Source organism: Pristis pectinata, chromosome 1 (genome assembly GCF_009764475.1).
Source record: "Pristis pectinata isolate sPriPec2 chromosome 1, sPriPec2.1.pri, whole genome shotgun sequence".
Lineage (NCBI taxonomy): Eukaryota > Metazoa > Chordata > Chondrichthyes > Rhinopristiformes > Pristidae > Pristis > Pristis pectinata.
The window spans coordinates 11,995,924-12,011,691 of record NC_067405.1 but is presented as its reverse complement, the minus strand read 5'-3'; positions in this window follow the sequence as shown (position 1 = coordinate 12,011,691).

The window sequence follows — 15,768 nt, the reverse complement described above, 5'->3', positions numbered from 1 at the left end:
AGGCCTTAATCAAACATCTTCTCAACTTTCTTTGTCAAAAGAACCTGAGATTCTCATCTAATTTCATAACTCAAATTCCTTATCCCTGGAATAACTCAAATAAATCACTTCTGTGCCCTGTCTTGGGCCTCTACATCCTTTCTAAAATGCATTGATCAGAACTGCACATATTACTCCAATTACAACTAACCCAATGTTTTGCAAAGCTTGTTGGGAATAATCAACAGATTGGGCAGCAAGCTAATGACCCTTCATCAGAACTTTCAAAAAATCTGAAGAAAGTGTACAGCACAGAAACAGGACACCATGCATTTACCAACCATCAAATATCGATCTATACTAATCCCATTTACCAACAGTTGGTCTGTAATCTACTCTGCCTTGGGAATTCAAGTGCTCGTACAGACGCTCCTTATATGGTGTGAGACTGCTGGCCTCCATCACCTCCTTAGGCAACATGGTCTGGATTTTAACCACCCTCTGGCTGAAAAGTTCTTCCTCAGATCCCTTCCAAACCTCTTAATCCTCACCTTGAACTTACACCATTTGGTCTTACTGGTCTGTGCCAGGGGGAAAGATATCTGACTATCCATCTTGTCTATGTCCCACATAATTTTGTACACCTCTGTTTCTTACTCCATAGATGCTGCCTGACCTGCTGTGTATTTCCAGCATTCACTGTTTTTAAACTCAAATTTTCAGCGTCTGCAGTTTTTTTCTCGCTTTTCCAAATATAAAAGTTCTTCAACATCACTCACTTTGCTACCTGATATCTATATCCTTTGATTGTGTCCAAAACTCAATTGATCTCAGAAGTGAATATACACAATGACGAAGCTCTCTGGTGTGGAGAATTTCAAAGATTCACAGATATTTCATTAATGATTTAATAAATGGAGCTCTTGACGGAATAATCCACTTCAAAAGCACACTCCAGATGCAAATATTTGATAGGGCAAGCTGCTCAGAAGTATTAAGGTTTAGTTTGAAATACTTCATTATAAATTTGGTGCACCAATAGTAATTTTCCTTTAGGATTAAAAGAATGGAAATTGTGATAGTATGATTTAATTTTCTTTTTGAAATGGTTCAATTATAAGTGCGAATGAGGTTATACGGGGTTATAAAACAGATTCAAGAATGTGAAATGCAAACTTTTAACATGCGTGTTCACAATAATGAGAAGGACATGAACCCACACTTCTGGGTGATAGGAGAAACACTACCCAAAGAGCCTTGATGCTGTTGGTAAAGGCACCAATTGGTATTCAGAGCAGTGATAAAGCTAATAGCTCTGTTTCCAGTGGTAGTGTAGTATTTGTAACAACCATCCAAAACTGCTTTGGTTTAACATTGTACCTAAAGAATGGTACCTCCAATGCTTTGGTCATCTTCAAACTATAAAATAAGCTTTCAGTACCTTTCTTGCAAGTTATGTGATACCATTTCACACGACTGAGTTGGCCACTCCAGGCCTAATCATTTGCACTCAGATTTAATATTGTTTCCACCTAATCTTGCCCATTGACAAATCTTCATGAATGATAGAAAAATGGAGGGCTGTGTGGGAGGGAAGGGTTAGGTAGATCTTAGAGCAGGATAAAATGTCGGCACAACATCATGGGCTGAAGGGCTTATAATGTGCTGTAGTGTTCTATGTTCTATGTCTCAGGAAGACTTCTTCTCTTTCCCTGCAAATGTGTTTCAATGGGATATAATTAAGACATACAGTTGTGCACGGGACTATGTCTCAAAGTCTTGTTGCATGAAGAGTTTAGATAAATATTCATAACTCAAGTGCTGATAATGTTGTCAAAGCTCACACCAATGCCCAAAAGAGAGGCTGCTGGTCATTGAAGGTACCATTCATCAGCTGAGATACATATTATACCAACATCTGTTTGCCTGTTCTGATGACACCGATGGAATGCTACAAAACCCACACCATCACAGGCAGTTAGAACTAGCTCACTGGGCAACACAATCAGCATGGATGAGTTGGGCGGGAGGGCCTGTTTCCATGCTGTATGACTCTATGACTCCATCAGTTGAAGAAAAGTTGCAGGTTTCCCCACTCTCCTCAAAATGATTCTCCCCTAAGCCAATGGCAACTTAGTGATGTCAGTCTTACCTCCTTGCTTTCAAGTCTTACTTCACAGTACTTATCACATAATCCAGGCTGGCTTTCTGCTTCAACACTCAGAGAACGCAGGGCTGTCGGACGTGTCGTCTTTCACAAAAAGCTTCAAGCAGAGGTGATGCCTTGCTTATGGAGTTAACAATCTCAAGGCACAATCCAAAGAGCTCTGGAGCTCTCCACAATGTTCTGTTGTGTATATTTTCACTCCCCAAAAAATGACCTGAACAAATTATCTGCCCATTCTTACTCTAGAGAATTTGCTCTACAGGGAAGACTGAATAACCCTTTCTGATTGCGGATCTTTGTACACAAATTGACTGCAATGACTGCACATCAAAAGTGAAATGATTTGATGTGCCTTCACCTTACTTTATACATGGGTATTCTGCATGCATCGTCACCTGGTCAGGCACGGGGTCTTGCTGTTTGAAATATGGCTGCTATGATTCCTGAGGTAACGATCACTGTTGCGGATCAAGTGTGTTGTGATGTTTCCGAGAGATGTGATAAGCGCTGTATAAGTGAAAGATCTTCATGGTTCTCACACACTGGTATTACCTGGACCTTTCAATATATAATTTTCCCTTCTGCTGTTTGTTATGTTCAGTCTTTCAGGTGACATCCTATTAAAATAACACAATTCTGCAGACAGCAAATGTTGATAAACATTAGTTGTTGTCCCCATGGTTACTCTCACAACAAAGGGTTGTTGGTCCAGCATCAATACTATTGTTCATGATTCAAGCATGAGTAGTTTTTATAGTAAACTTTATTGCATTGACTAATAACAGAATCAGGTTTTATATTAACTGCTCGAGAACATTATATTAAAAGACAAGATGAAATGGAAACATTACAAGCCGGTTTCCAGCCTACTGTAATTATGGTCAATTGTCTGGGTCGCTTACATGACTGTGAGCTTCCAGTTGACCCTGTGTGTATTCCGATATCAATACAGCGTAGTTATCCAGATCCAACCTTCCAACTCACCCACATCATTCCTGATCATCCCCAACAACTCCTTCCCTTTAGTGGCTAACTGTTTTCTTCCACTACAATACAGCCTTTGCTTTATTCTCTGTCATAAATTTCCAGGTGTTTACTCATAATCTTTCCAACCTTGTCTTCTGTCTAAATGTAATAGAAACAGAAAATGTTGCAAGCACTTGGACAAGCACTTGAATTGCCAAGGCTCAGAAAGCTAAGGGCCAAGTGCTGGTAAGTGTAGATGGGTGATTGATAGCATGAATATAATGGGCTGAACGGCCTGTTCTTGAGTTATCTGAATATGACACAATGAATCCCAGCAGGTCAGACAGTAGTTAACATAGAACATAGAACACTACAGCACAGTACAGGCCTTTCGGCCCACGATGTTGTGCCACCATTTTATCCTGCTGTAAGATATATCTAACCCTTCCCTCCCACATAGCCCCCCATTTTTCTATCATTCATGTGTGAATGATAGTTGCGGAATTCAGTTGTGGGAGAAGAAACTGAGTTCATATTTCAGACTGACAACCCTTCCTCAGAACTTTGACCTGTAACGCTATCTCTGTTTCTCTTTCTACAGATGGTGTCTGACCTGTCGAGTGTTGCTAGCATTTTCTGTTTTTATTTTATATTTCTGATATCTGAAGTTCTGTCTAAAATGCAGTAAGTTTGTAGGCTTAACATTATCATTTATTCTGTAAAATGGTATCATAACAACAGATTATTTTGGGGGGGGGGGTGAAAAGACAAATTGCTAGAGGAACTGAGTGGGTCAAGAAGCATCTGTGGAGGCAAAGGAACAGCCAACATTTTAGGTCATAACCTTGCTGATGTTGTCAGTAGTTCCTTTGCCTCCACAGAGGCTGCCTGACCTGCTGAGCTCCTCCTGCAGTTAGTTTGTTTTCTCCAGATTCCAGCATCTGCAGTCTCTTGCATCTCCTCTTTTATCAGGGTATTGGTTGTTCCATCTGATTGTTTGTCATTCTCTTGCCTATACTGTCTGTTGTTTATTTAAGTTCAAGTTCATAATTCCCTTTTCTACACTGTTGAACAGACAGAGTCATAGAGTCATACAGCATGGAAGCAGGCCCTTCGGCCCAACTGGTCTCTGCTGACCAAGATTCCCATCTAAGCTGGTCCCATTTGCCCACGTTATCCCTCTAAACCTTTCCTAGCCATGTGCTTGTCCAAGTACTTTTTAAATTTTGTTAATGCACCTGCTTCCACCACTTCCTCTGGCAGCTCATTTCATATACTGACCACCCTCTGCATGAAAAGGTCATCCCTCAGGTTCCTATTAAATCTCTCCCCCCGACCTTAAACCTATGCCTCCTAGTTCTTGATTTCCCATCCCTGGGAAAAAAAACTGTGCACATTCATCCTATCGATGCCCCTCATAATTTTATACACCGCTATAAGATCACCCCTCATTCTCCTATGCTCCAATAAAAAAAGTCCCAACCTGCTCAACCTCTCTCTATAACTCAGTCCCTTGAGTCCCAGCAAGGTCCTCGTAATTGTCCTCTACAGCTTTTCCAGATTAATGGCATCTTTCCCATAGCAGAGTGACAAAACTGAACACAATATTCTAAATGCAGCCTCACCAATGTCCTGTACAAGGGATCAAGGAATAGCTTGACCAATTGATCATCTTAAAATATTCAGGAGCTACATTACATTAGCATGATCAGGATAATACCATCTCTGTATGAAGCAAACAATTTCACACTCCAGATGAGCATTGTATACTGGGATGTACTCAAAAAGAACTCCAATCGGAGGGTCACCAGCTTGATGTGAAATGGTCTGCCAATCGTTAACACTCAAAAAAGACTACTCTTCATGTAAATTTTCTTTGGTTCTTCGAGTAATCAAGGTTTAAATTAATACATGAGACTTATGATACAGATGTTTGAAAAAGGCCTTGGGCATCCTGGCCTTCACCGGTCAGGGCATTGGGTATCGGAGTTGGGACGTTATGTTGTAGTTGTACAAAATGTTGGTGAGGCCACACCTCACCAACATCTCGTACAACATCGAAGTTGTATTGTGTACAACTTTGGTTACCCTGTTATAGGAAAGACATCATTAAGCTGGAAAGAGTGCAAAAAAGATTTAAGAGAATTTTGCCAAGGACTCGAGGGCCTGAGTTAGAGGGAAAAGTTGGGCAGGTTAGGACTATATTCCTTAGAATGTAGGAGACTGAGGGATGACTTTATAGAGGTGTGTAAAATCATGAGGGGCATAGATAGGGTGAATGCAGACAGTCTTTTTCCCAGGGAAAGAGGGCATAAATTGAAGGTGAGAGTTGAAAGATTTGAAAGGGACCTGAGGGGCAACTTTTTCACTCAGAAGGTGGTGTGTGTATGGAATGAGCTGCCAGAGGAAATGGTTGAGCCACGTTCAACAATGACATTTAAAAGTCACTCAGACAGGTAAAGGTTTAGAGGCATATGGGCCAAATATGGGCCTAATGGGACTAGCTTAGATGGGTATCATTGTCTGCATGGACGAGTTGGGCCAAAGGGCCTGTTTCCATGCTGTAGGACTCTATGACTTTATGTTGGCCATTCCATGATGGACATATGTGCTCTATGCAAGCTTTTCATGTTACTACATTAAACCTTAGCTGTATATCAAAAGGCAAAACAAAACTAAATATGCTGGAAATCTGAAATAAAAACAGGAAATGGTGGAAATAGCAGGTCAGGCAGCATCTGTAGGTAGAGAATCAGAATTAACATTTCTGGATTCCACCATCTGCAGTCTCTTGTGTCTCCGTTATACATGCAGTATCTCTTTGAGAAACCTTCTCATTTTAAGGTTTGCTTCCTGAATTTTAAAAGTCTCCGCCTGTTAGAGTGAACTCATCAACTGAGGCAAGTAAGGCACTGAATTCTGGTGGATGGGCAGAGCACATGATTGTCCATGAGTTTACAATTGAAACGAGCAAGATTTGCATGCTGCACTGATATCGACCTTGTGAATTCCAGTTAAGCACTGACATCAGCTGGCCCACATCTGCAGTGCCTATCTATATGCTTCTCATGGGCAAGTCTTTTCTTGTAAGGATAATATAGAGAAATATCATAATTGGCACTTTCTCCTCCAATCTGTACACCCATCCCCCTCTCATGCTTCTCTTTGACCTCACATTTCTTTCGGTAATGGGAGGTTGCATTCCACAAGATGTTGACTGAACGTAGAGGAGTGCTCACAAGGTCCTATCCACAAGTCAACTCATCCCTGTTTTACACACCTCAGCACTGAAATAACACTGGTGATCACGTTCTGATGCGTCTGCTCTCCTGCTTTGCAGCTGCACAAGCAGTGAGATGGAGCTCATTCATGCAGAACAGTGGGTTCTGGTTCTGGTTCCTCAGATTTACCACCAGCCATTGTTAATATAAGGAATGAAATTTGGGAGTGACCTGGACTGAAAGGATAGTTGCAGGTGGTAATGTGCTTTTTGATCATTAGTCATTGAGGAGCAGTTCTGTGGTCTTTGGCAGCAGTGAGTTGTCACAAGCTTATCATGGATCCACTGCCTGTTGTCCAGTTGCTATTCATGGAGGTTATTGCTTTACATAATGTCTTTAATCTGGAGGGTAACACAAAGTAAACAGAGAAATAACATGAAGCAATGAGCACTTCATCCAGCTCATTAAAGCAACTACAAAGCATCATGTGCTATGGTAACTTGGTAGAAAGTGTAAGGGTGTATAATCCATGCCTCACTTGCTTGTGGGAAAATTTGTTGGTTCGAGTCTCATTTTAGTCACATTGCAAAAATCAAGGGTGATGCTTCAGCGCAGGGCTGAGAACGAACTGCAGATCTAAAAGGTTCTGTGGCATTATTTTTGAACAGAGTAGTGAAGAATCCAGGCCAAGCTTTCTCCCTTAGCGAACATCTCTCCAACTCATAACCTGATAATTAGCATGAGGCTGATTGTAGGGTTTTGCTATGCAAACTGGTTATCATGCTTCCTACATTACAACGGTAACTACACCATATGAAGCTGATTCTGTGGGATGCAGGCAAATGGGACTAACTCAGGGAGATTTCTTGGTTGGCATGGACGAGTTGGAACAAATGGCCTGTTTCCATGCTGTATAACTCTATGACTCTAAGTCCTGAAGCTATTAGATTCATTATATAATCTCTTCTTTTTTTTTACCTCTACTATCAAATAAGCACACTGCCTAGAAATTTAACTCCAACAGCACTACATCTATATCTTGTCCTCTTTATCCACTGAGTCAATTTCAGAAGCAGGGTAGAATGTGCAGCTGCCACACACATTTTGTGCATTTTTAGTGTTTCCAACCAGGAATGAATGTCCAGACACACATATTGATCATTGCCCGAAAATCCTCATTGACTGCACATTTACACAGCTCTCCTTATGCTGCCAACACTGCACAATCTGCTCTCTGCTAGCGACAGTGTTGACGGTTTGTCACATTTACGGAATCCTAAAATAATACCAATGGCTGCTGCCAGCTAACACAAGGTCTGGTCAATGAGTTTTTTTTGGAAAAAGGTGAAGGCACCTTTAACAACTGAAAGGTTGAAATCTTTGTATAAATATATATATAGATATATCATTTACAAAACAAGCTGTAGATTTTTAGGACATGGTTTCTGGTTTTATGTATCTATCACTGATTGATGCCTCAGGCATTGTGTGGAAAAGAACTGGATTTGTTAATGCGTGTCTGTCCTGTTTTAATCGGTTTCTTGTTTTCTATATTCGTTGTTTAGAATAAAAAAGACAAAATCTTTGCTTGCCCTCCTTTCAAATATACCTTTTCTTATTTCTGTTTAACACTTTACAGTTCAAGGAAAATGTGTGTGCAAATGAACAAAGGAAATGAAGTCAATGGAACTGATTCACAGAAACAGAGTAGAATATTGAACCATAATTCATTCAGTGCCACCACCGGGAATGCATCTCCAGGCACACTTATTGATCATTACCCGAAAAATACAAAGGGGAGGCCTTATGATAGTTTGTCTCTTGGGGAAAGTGATACTTGTAACAAAACCGAACTTGTAGATTTAGTAAAAATGGAAATTGCATGACTTGGGTCACCGATCATTTTAGTTGTACAGGTCTGTCCTCGAAAAATAATACGTTCAATCCACACATCACCTACATTCAAAGAAGTGAGTTCTACTTAAAGTATATGCTTTGTAAGATCTCCATTTCTCTTTCCTTTCTGCTCATGACAACAAACTTACCCTTATACAAAATCCAAAGATGTCCATTATTTAATACCAGCAGGCAAAGGTCAGGAATAGGATCTTTGACTGATTATTGCTTGCCAGATTCCAACTGTTTCCCTCAATACCATATAAAGGAAACTTCACCCCTTCAGGAGAGTGAGAAATTGAGACATGAGGTTTGATTATCCTCAACTAACTTCATGCTGACCAAGTGTCAACACAAAGTTGTTTGCAGCATTATCATTTTCAACCTGTGATCAACTGGTCAACAGGGAACTCTGAGTAGAACTTCTCCTTACTTTAAGAGGTGAACATATTTTTATCTTCCTTTTGGAATTGACTTTTTCAATGGAAAAGACAGTTGATTTTCCATCTTAATGTTTTAACCTCAGTTGCCACTGCATAAAGAGATAGATAAGTTATCTTTATTAGTCACATGTATTTCAATGTGTGTTTCGATGTACATCTTTTTGCATAGTGTTCTGGGGGCAGCCCGCAAGTGTCGCCACACTTCCAGCGCCAACATAGCATGCCCACAACTTCCTAACCTGTACGTCTTTGGAATGTGGGAGGAAACCGGAGCACCCAGAGAAAACCCACGCAGACACAGGAAGAACATACAAACTCCTTACAGACAGTGGCTGGATTTGACCCGGGTCACTGGCGCTGTAAAGCATTACGCTAGCCACTACACTACCGTGCCTGCCCCAAGAGAACCAAAGTTTTGACGAAAGCAAAATAAAGCAGACACTGGGAATCTGAAGCAGCAAGTAAACAGAGAATATTGGAAGCACCTAGTAGGCAGGAGATCACAAGATCACAAGACAAAGGAGCAGAAGTAGGCCATTTAGCCCATCGAGTCTGCTCCACCACTTCACCATGAGCTAAACTATTTTTCCATCTAGCCCCAATTCCCAGCCTTTTCCCCATATCGCTTGATACCCTGACTAATTAGATACCTAGCGATCTCCGCCTTAAACACCCCCAATGATTGGGCCTCCACAGCTGTACATGGCAACAAATTCCATAAATCCACAACCCTCTGACTAAAGAAATTTGTCCACATCTCTGTTCTAAATGGGTACCCTCTAATTCTAAGACTGTGCCCTCTTGTCCTGGACTGGTGGAGAGAATTAACTGTGGGTCATAACTACCCAGAAATCCCAGTGCACTCTAATGGGTACACACCATGGATCAACAATGATGTGCAAATAACTATTTCCATGAACGTCTGCTGTAAGCTTCATTTGGTGTTGGACGCAGACTGCATATTGCATGATTTTTGTCACTGAAGGGAGACCCTACCTGGCTCTCCCAATCTGAGGTAGAGGCCAATACATGAGTAGCCAAAGGGCTGTGGTTGAAGGTGAAGGATGACATGGAGAGGCATCAGGACCCACCATATGGTGGGGAGGTTACTAAATGACAGTGATTAACAGAAGCAGGATGCCGTCACTTATTAGTTTGTCATGGGGGGCAAAGGGTAAAGATCAATACTTGGTATGGGGAGTGATTGGGGAGTCATTGTTGGGGTAATCAGGTCTATTCCAAAGACATACAGGTTAGGAAGTTGTGGGCATGCTATGTTGGTGCCGGAAGTGTAGCGACACTTTTGCAGGCTGCCCCCAGAACACTTTGTGCAAAATGATGCATTTCACTGTGTATTTCAATATACATGTGTCTAATAAAGTAATCTAATCTTATCTTATCTGATGGGAAGATTTGCATAGCCATTTCAATTTTGGGGATTTCGGCATTGCACGTACACCAGGGGTTGTCGAGGTGGAGATTAGGAGTTGGTGCAGTGCAGGGAGTAAGGAGTAGAGGGGTGAGGTGGGGGGCATGCAGAAGAATAAAGAGACAAAAAGGATGAAAAACACGATGACGCTGGAGGAACTCAGCAGGCCAGGCAGCATCCGTGGAGAAAAGCAGGTGGCCAATGTTTTGGGTCAGGACCCTTCTTCAGGACTGAAGAGAGGAAAAGGGGAAGCCCAATATATAGGAGGGAAAAGCAGAGCAGTGATAGGTGGACAAAAGAGGGGAGGCGGGGTGGGCACAAGGTGGTGATAGGTAGATGCAGGTAAGAGATAGTGATAGGCAGGTGCGGGGGAGGAGGGGAGAGCAGATCCACCGGGGGATGGGTCAAAGGTTAGGAGGGAGAGGAAAAAAAGGTTGAAAAAAAGAGGCTAGGAAAGGGAAGATGCATGGTGTGGGGATTACCTAAAGTGGGAGAATTCAATGTTCATGCTGCCAGGCTGCAAGATTCCCAGATGGAAAATGAGGTGCTGTTCCTTAAATTTGCACTTGGAATTCTCCACGCAGTGGAGGAGGCCGAGGACTGCATATCAGTGATAGTGTGGGAGGGGGAGTTGAAGTGACTGGCAACGGGGAGATGTAGGTCACGATTATGGACAGAGTGCAGGTGTTCTGCAAAATGGTCACCTAGTCTGTGTTTGGTCTCATCAATGTAGAGGAGGCCACACTTGGAGCACCAAATACAGTAGATGATATTAAGGATGGTGCAGGTGAATCCCTGTCTCACCTGAAAGGACTGTTTGGGTCCCTGGATGGAGGTGATGGAGGTGATGTAGGGGCAGTTGTTGCACCTGTGGTGGGGGCAGTGGGAAGTTCCTGAGGTGGGAGCAGGATGTGTGTGGCGGGGGTGGTGGTGGGAGGAGTGAACTAGGGAGTCGCAGAGAGAGCAGTCCCTGCAAAAGGCAGAAAGGGGTGTGGAGAGGAAGATATGCTTGGTGGTGGGGACCCGTTGGAGATGGCAGAAGTGACGGAGAATGATGTGTTGGATATGTAGGGTGATGGAATGAAATGTGAGGACAAGGAGGACCCTATCCCTGTTAGGTCTGGGAGGGGTGGGGGTGAGAGCAGAGGTGCGGGAAATGGCAGAGATATGGGTGTGAGCTACTGTGGACCACTGTAGGGGGGAAGCCACGGTTAGTAAAGATGTTGGACATCTCGGATTTCCTGGAGTGGAAAGCTTCATCATGGGAGCAGATGCAGCGGAGGCAGAGAAATTGAGAAAAAGGGATAGCGTCCTTGCAAGGGACAGGGTGGGAGGAGCTGTAATCGAGGTCACTGTGGGCATCAGTGGGTTTGTAGATGTTGGTGGATAAGGAGATGGAAAGTTGAGGAAGGAGAGAGAGGTGTCAGAGATAGCTCAAGTGAATTAGAGAGGAAAAGGATGATTAGATTAAGACCAAGAAACAATCTGCTGCAGGAACTCAATGGGTTGAGCAGCATCTGTGGGGTGGGAAGGGATTGTTGATGTTTTGGGTCGAAACCCTGCATCAGAGCTGATAGCAGAGAGGGGAGCTGGCCAGTATAAAGAGGAGGGGGGAGTGGTGAGACAGGGGCCCATGGTGATTGGTAGATTAAGGAGCGGTAAACGATGATGGGCAAATTGTGCCGAGGAGAGGGGGATTAGATTAAGAGAGACAAAAAAACAAGAAAAAAGTAACATAAAAGTTGCAGCTTTATAAAAGTCTGGTTAAGCCATATTGGAATTGGTTTATTATTGTCACTTGTACTGAGGTACAGTGAAAAACTTGTCTTGTATACTGTTCCTACAGACCAATTCATTGCACAGTATATTGAGGCAGTACAAGGTAAAAAAAATACAGAATGCAGAATAAAGTGTCACAGCTACAGAGAAAGTGCGGTGCAGGTAGATAATAAGGTGCAAGGTCATAACATGGTAGAATTTGAAGTCAAGAGTCCATCTTAACATATTAGGGAACCGTTCAATTGTCTTATAACAGCAGGATAGAAGCTGTCCTTGAATCTGGTGGTACGTGCTTTCAGGCTTGATGGGAGAGGGAAAGAGAGAGAGAATGTCCAGGGTGGGTGGGGTCTGGAGTATTGCGTTCAATTCTGATAGCCCCATTATTGGAAGGATGTGGAGACTTGGAGAGGGTGCAGAAGAAGTTAACCAGGATGCTGCCTGGATTAGACAACATGTGCTATAAGGAGAGGTTGGACAAACTTGGGTTGTTTTCTCTGGCGTGGTGGAGGCTGAGGGGAGACCTAGAAGTTTATAAGATTATGAGAGGCATAAATGGAATCGGCAGCAGGATCTTTTTCCCAGGATCAAAATGTCTAACACTATACATTATGCATTTAAGGTGAGAGGAGGTAAGTTGAAAGGAGATGTGTGGGGCAAGTTTTTTTTACACAGAGAGTGGTTGGTGCCTGGAATGTGCTGCTAGAGGTGGTGGTGGAGGCAAATATGATAGAGGCGCTTAAGAGGCTCTTGGATAGGCACATGAATGTGCAGGAAATGGAGGGATATGGACATTGTGTAGGCAGAAGGGATTAGCTTGGAATTTAATTACTGGTTTAATTGGTTCAGCACAACATTTTGGGTCAAAGGGCCTGTTCCTGTGCTGCACTGTTGTATGTTAAGTTTAAAATAAATGACCATTAAAATCTGAAGAAATAAAATGCACTGGCATGTTGATAAGTTAATAGTTAATTTTCAGTGCCAGAGGGATGGCCTGACACAAACGAAGAGGTATATTGTTTATGGTTACTGAGACCCACTTGTTCAATCATGGCAGAGTCTGTAGTTCCCATACAGGACTCCACCCATTTCAGAACCTGCAGAACCAGTGTATAAACATTCATCCTCAACTCTGAGGGACTAAGAAGAGGGAGGGAAGGAGGGAAGGAAAATGGAACAGCTGTTGATGTCAAAAAAAGGGAAGTTTTTTCTATATCCTTGTGAGTTTTCTTTAAGTTCAATGGTAGGCAATATAGTTCCACCATTCATTGTAAATTATGGGACTATGCCCTTTTTAATGTCCGTTCCATAATTCTAAATTGTATTTAAAGTTTAGAGACACAAGACCGTCCCCCTCCCCCCCACCGCTTTGTTTTCCCCTATCCCTCTGGCCCCATCACCCCTTCTCTTTCCCCTTCCCCCGCCCTCACGACCTGCCCATCACCCACACCTTCTTCCTCGAGTTCCCCACCTCCTTCCCTTTATTCCATGGTCCACTGTCCTCTCTGATCAGATTCCATCTTCTTCAGTCCTTTGCCTCCTCCACCTATCATTTCCCAGCTTTTCACATCATTCCCACTTCCCCCCCATTCCCCACCTACCTGTCTCCCCCCCTCACTTGGATTCACCTATCACCTGCCAGCTTGTGCTACTCCCCCTCCCCCCACTCTTTAATTCTGGCCTCTACCCTCTTTCTTTCCAGTCCAGATGAAGGGTCTCAGCCCAAAACGTCGACTGTTCATTTCCCTCTATAGATGCTACCTGAAACCTGGTGAGATCCTCCAGCACCTTTTGTGTGTTGCTCTGAAGTTTAAAGACATGAAGGTTCAATGCAACTGAGATAGAGATCTTTGGCTGAATTAGAATCATAGATGCATGCAGATGGTAAATGAATCCTTCAGCCCAAGTGTCCGCACACATTATGTACCCAGTTACACTAATTTTACACTAAACCCATTTTCATTCTCTCCTCGTTCCCATCAACTCCCCCAGATTCTACACACCAAAGGTAATTTACACGGCAATCAACCCACATGTCTTTGGGTTGCGAGAGGAAACTGGAACGTCCGGAGGAAACATACACGGCCACAGGGAGAATGTGCAAACTCCACCCAAACAGTGCCAAAGGTCAGGATTGAAGCCTGATTACCAGAGTTGTGAAGCAGTAGGTCTACCAGCTGTTGCACTGTGCCATCCCAGAAACTGAGAAACTACTGGGGAAATTAGTTTACACAAAAAGAATTGATGTTCTCTTCTTAAACTTCTAAGAACTTAAACAAGATTTACGAGGATGATTCCCGGAATAAAAAGGCTTACATATGATGAGCGTTTGTCGGCTCTTGGACTGTACTCACTGGAGTACAGAAGAATGAGAGGGGACCTCATAGAAACATTTCGAATGTTGAAAGACTGGACAGAGTAGATGTGGCTAAGTTGTTTCCCTTGGTGGGTGAGTCCAGGACAAGAGGGCACAGTCTTAGAATTAGAGCGTACCCATTTAGAACAGAGATGAGGAAAAATTTCTTTATCCAGAGGGTCATGGATTTATGGAATTCGTTGCCACATACAGCTGTGGAGGCCCGATCATTGGAGGTGTTTAAGGCAGAGATTGATAGATATCTAATTAGTCAGGGTATCAAGGGATACGGGGAAAAGGCTGGGAATTGGGGCTAGATGGGAGAATAGTCCAGTTCATGGTGGAGCAGACTCGATGGGCAGAATGGCCTACTTCTGCTCCTTTGTCTTATGATCTTGTGAAAGAAAGCATCCTTTGCGGTGTGATTGTACTTTTTTTTCCATTGTTCTGGCTCTTTAAGAGAAAGAACCAGCAAATCGGTCGATGTGATGACCTCCCCAAACCCATCTCCATTCCCTCGACACAGTTGGACCATGGCAGGTGTCCCAGGAGCAACAGGAGCATTGCAGGATGTGATGGATTTTCACTTTCCAGTCCCAAAAAGGGCGTGTTGCTAACCTCAGCTTCTGAACACAGCAGCATGACCTGTCCAAAGGTCAAGAAGTGGTTGCTCATTAAGCAAAAATCCCTTTTGCAAAATCAGCAGAAATTGTCCAAGGCTCAAGATGCTTGTTGTTTGCTAAGTTAAGCTTCTAACCAATATTCCCTACTCAGCCTCTTAACATGAACAAGAGAACAATGGGATCCATGTTTACTGAATTAAACGCTCCAGTCACCTGGCCTGAAAATGTGGTTGAAAAAACATCACATGTCAATGATGTCAACTAAGCGAAAAAAGAACAGTATAAATGTTAGAAAGCAGTCAGGATCGGGGGAAATGACAAAGAAGGAGTTACAGAAAGAAGACCTAGAATTCCTTCCCCAGTCTTTGGTTTGTGCGATGGATGAGTTGTTCGTTTGCAAGTTTTTAGCTTGTAAGAATTGTACTTGTGTTTGGAAATCCTTTGTAAGTTACAAGTCGTTGTTAAGAATTAGTTATTAGAATTAAACATGTCTCACTTAAAATAAAATAAACTGTATTTAAACTGGTTCATTAGCCGGAAGTACCTTCTCCTTGGTTGGGAGGAGGGATCCACTGCTTGAAATAGTAATTATGAACAGCTAGACCTTTCCGTAGAGACAAGTAACCTAGCTCTTGAAGTGTAGGTTGATACAGTATAATCTCCATATAGTGAGACTTAAGCCTTGACTGAAGTTTAGAGCTGTTGGACGGTACACTCAATATCATCACAAGGATGACACCACAATGTTACATTGGTTCCAAATGCATCATATAGAGTGAAGCTATTGCCTTTGATTGGGATTTCTCGAACCAGGGAACACCATATAATAAACAGTTTAACTTTTTAAACATTACATTGAGAGCTAAATTAATATTAGAATATAACCAAATTAAATTAGAAACTGAAATATTC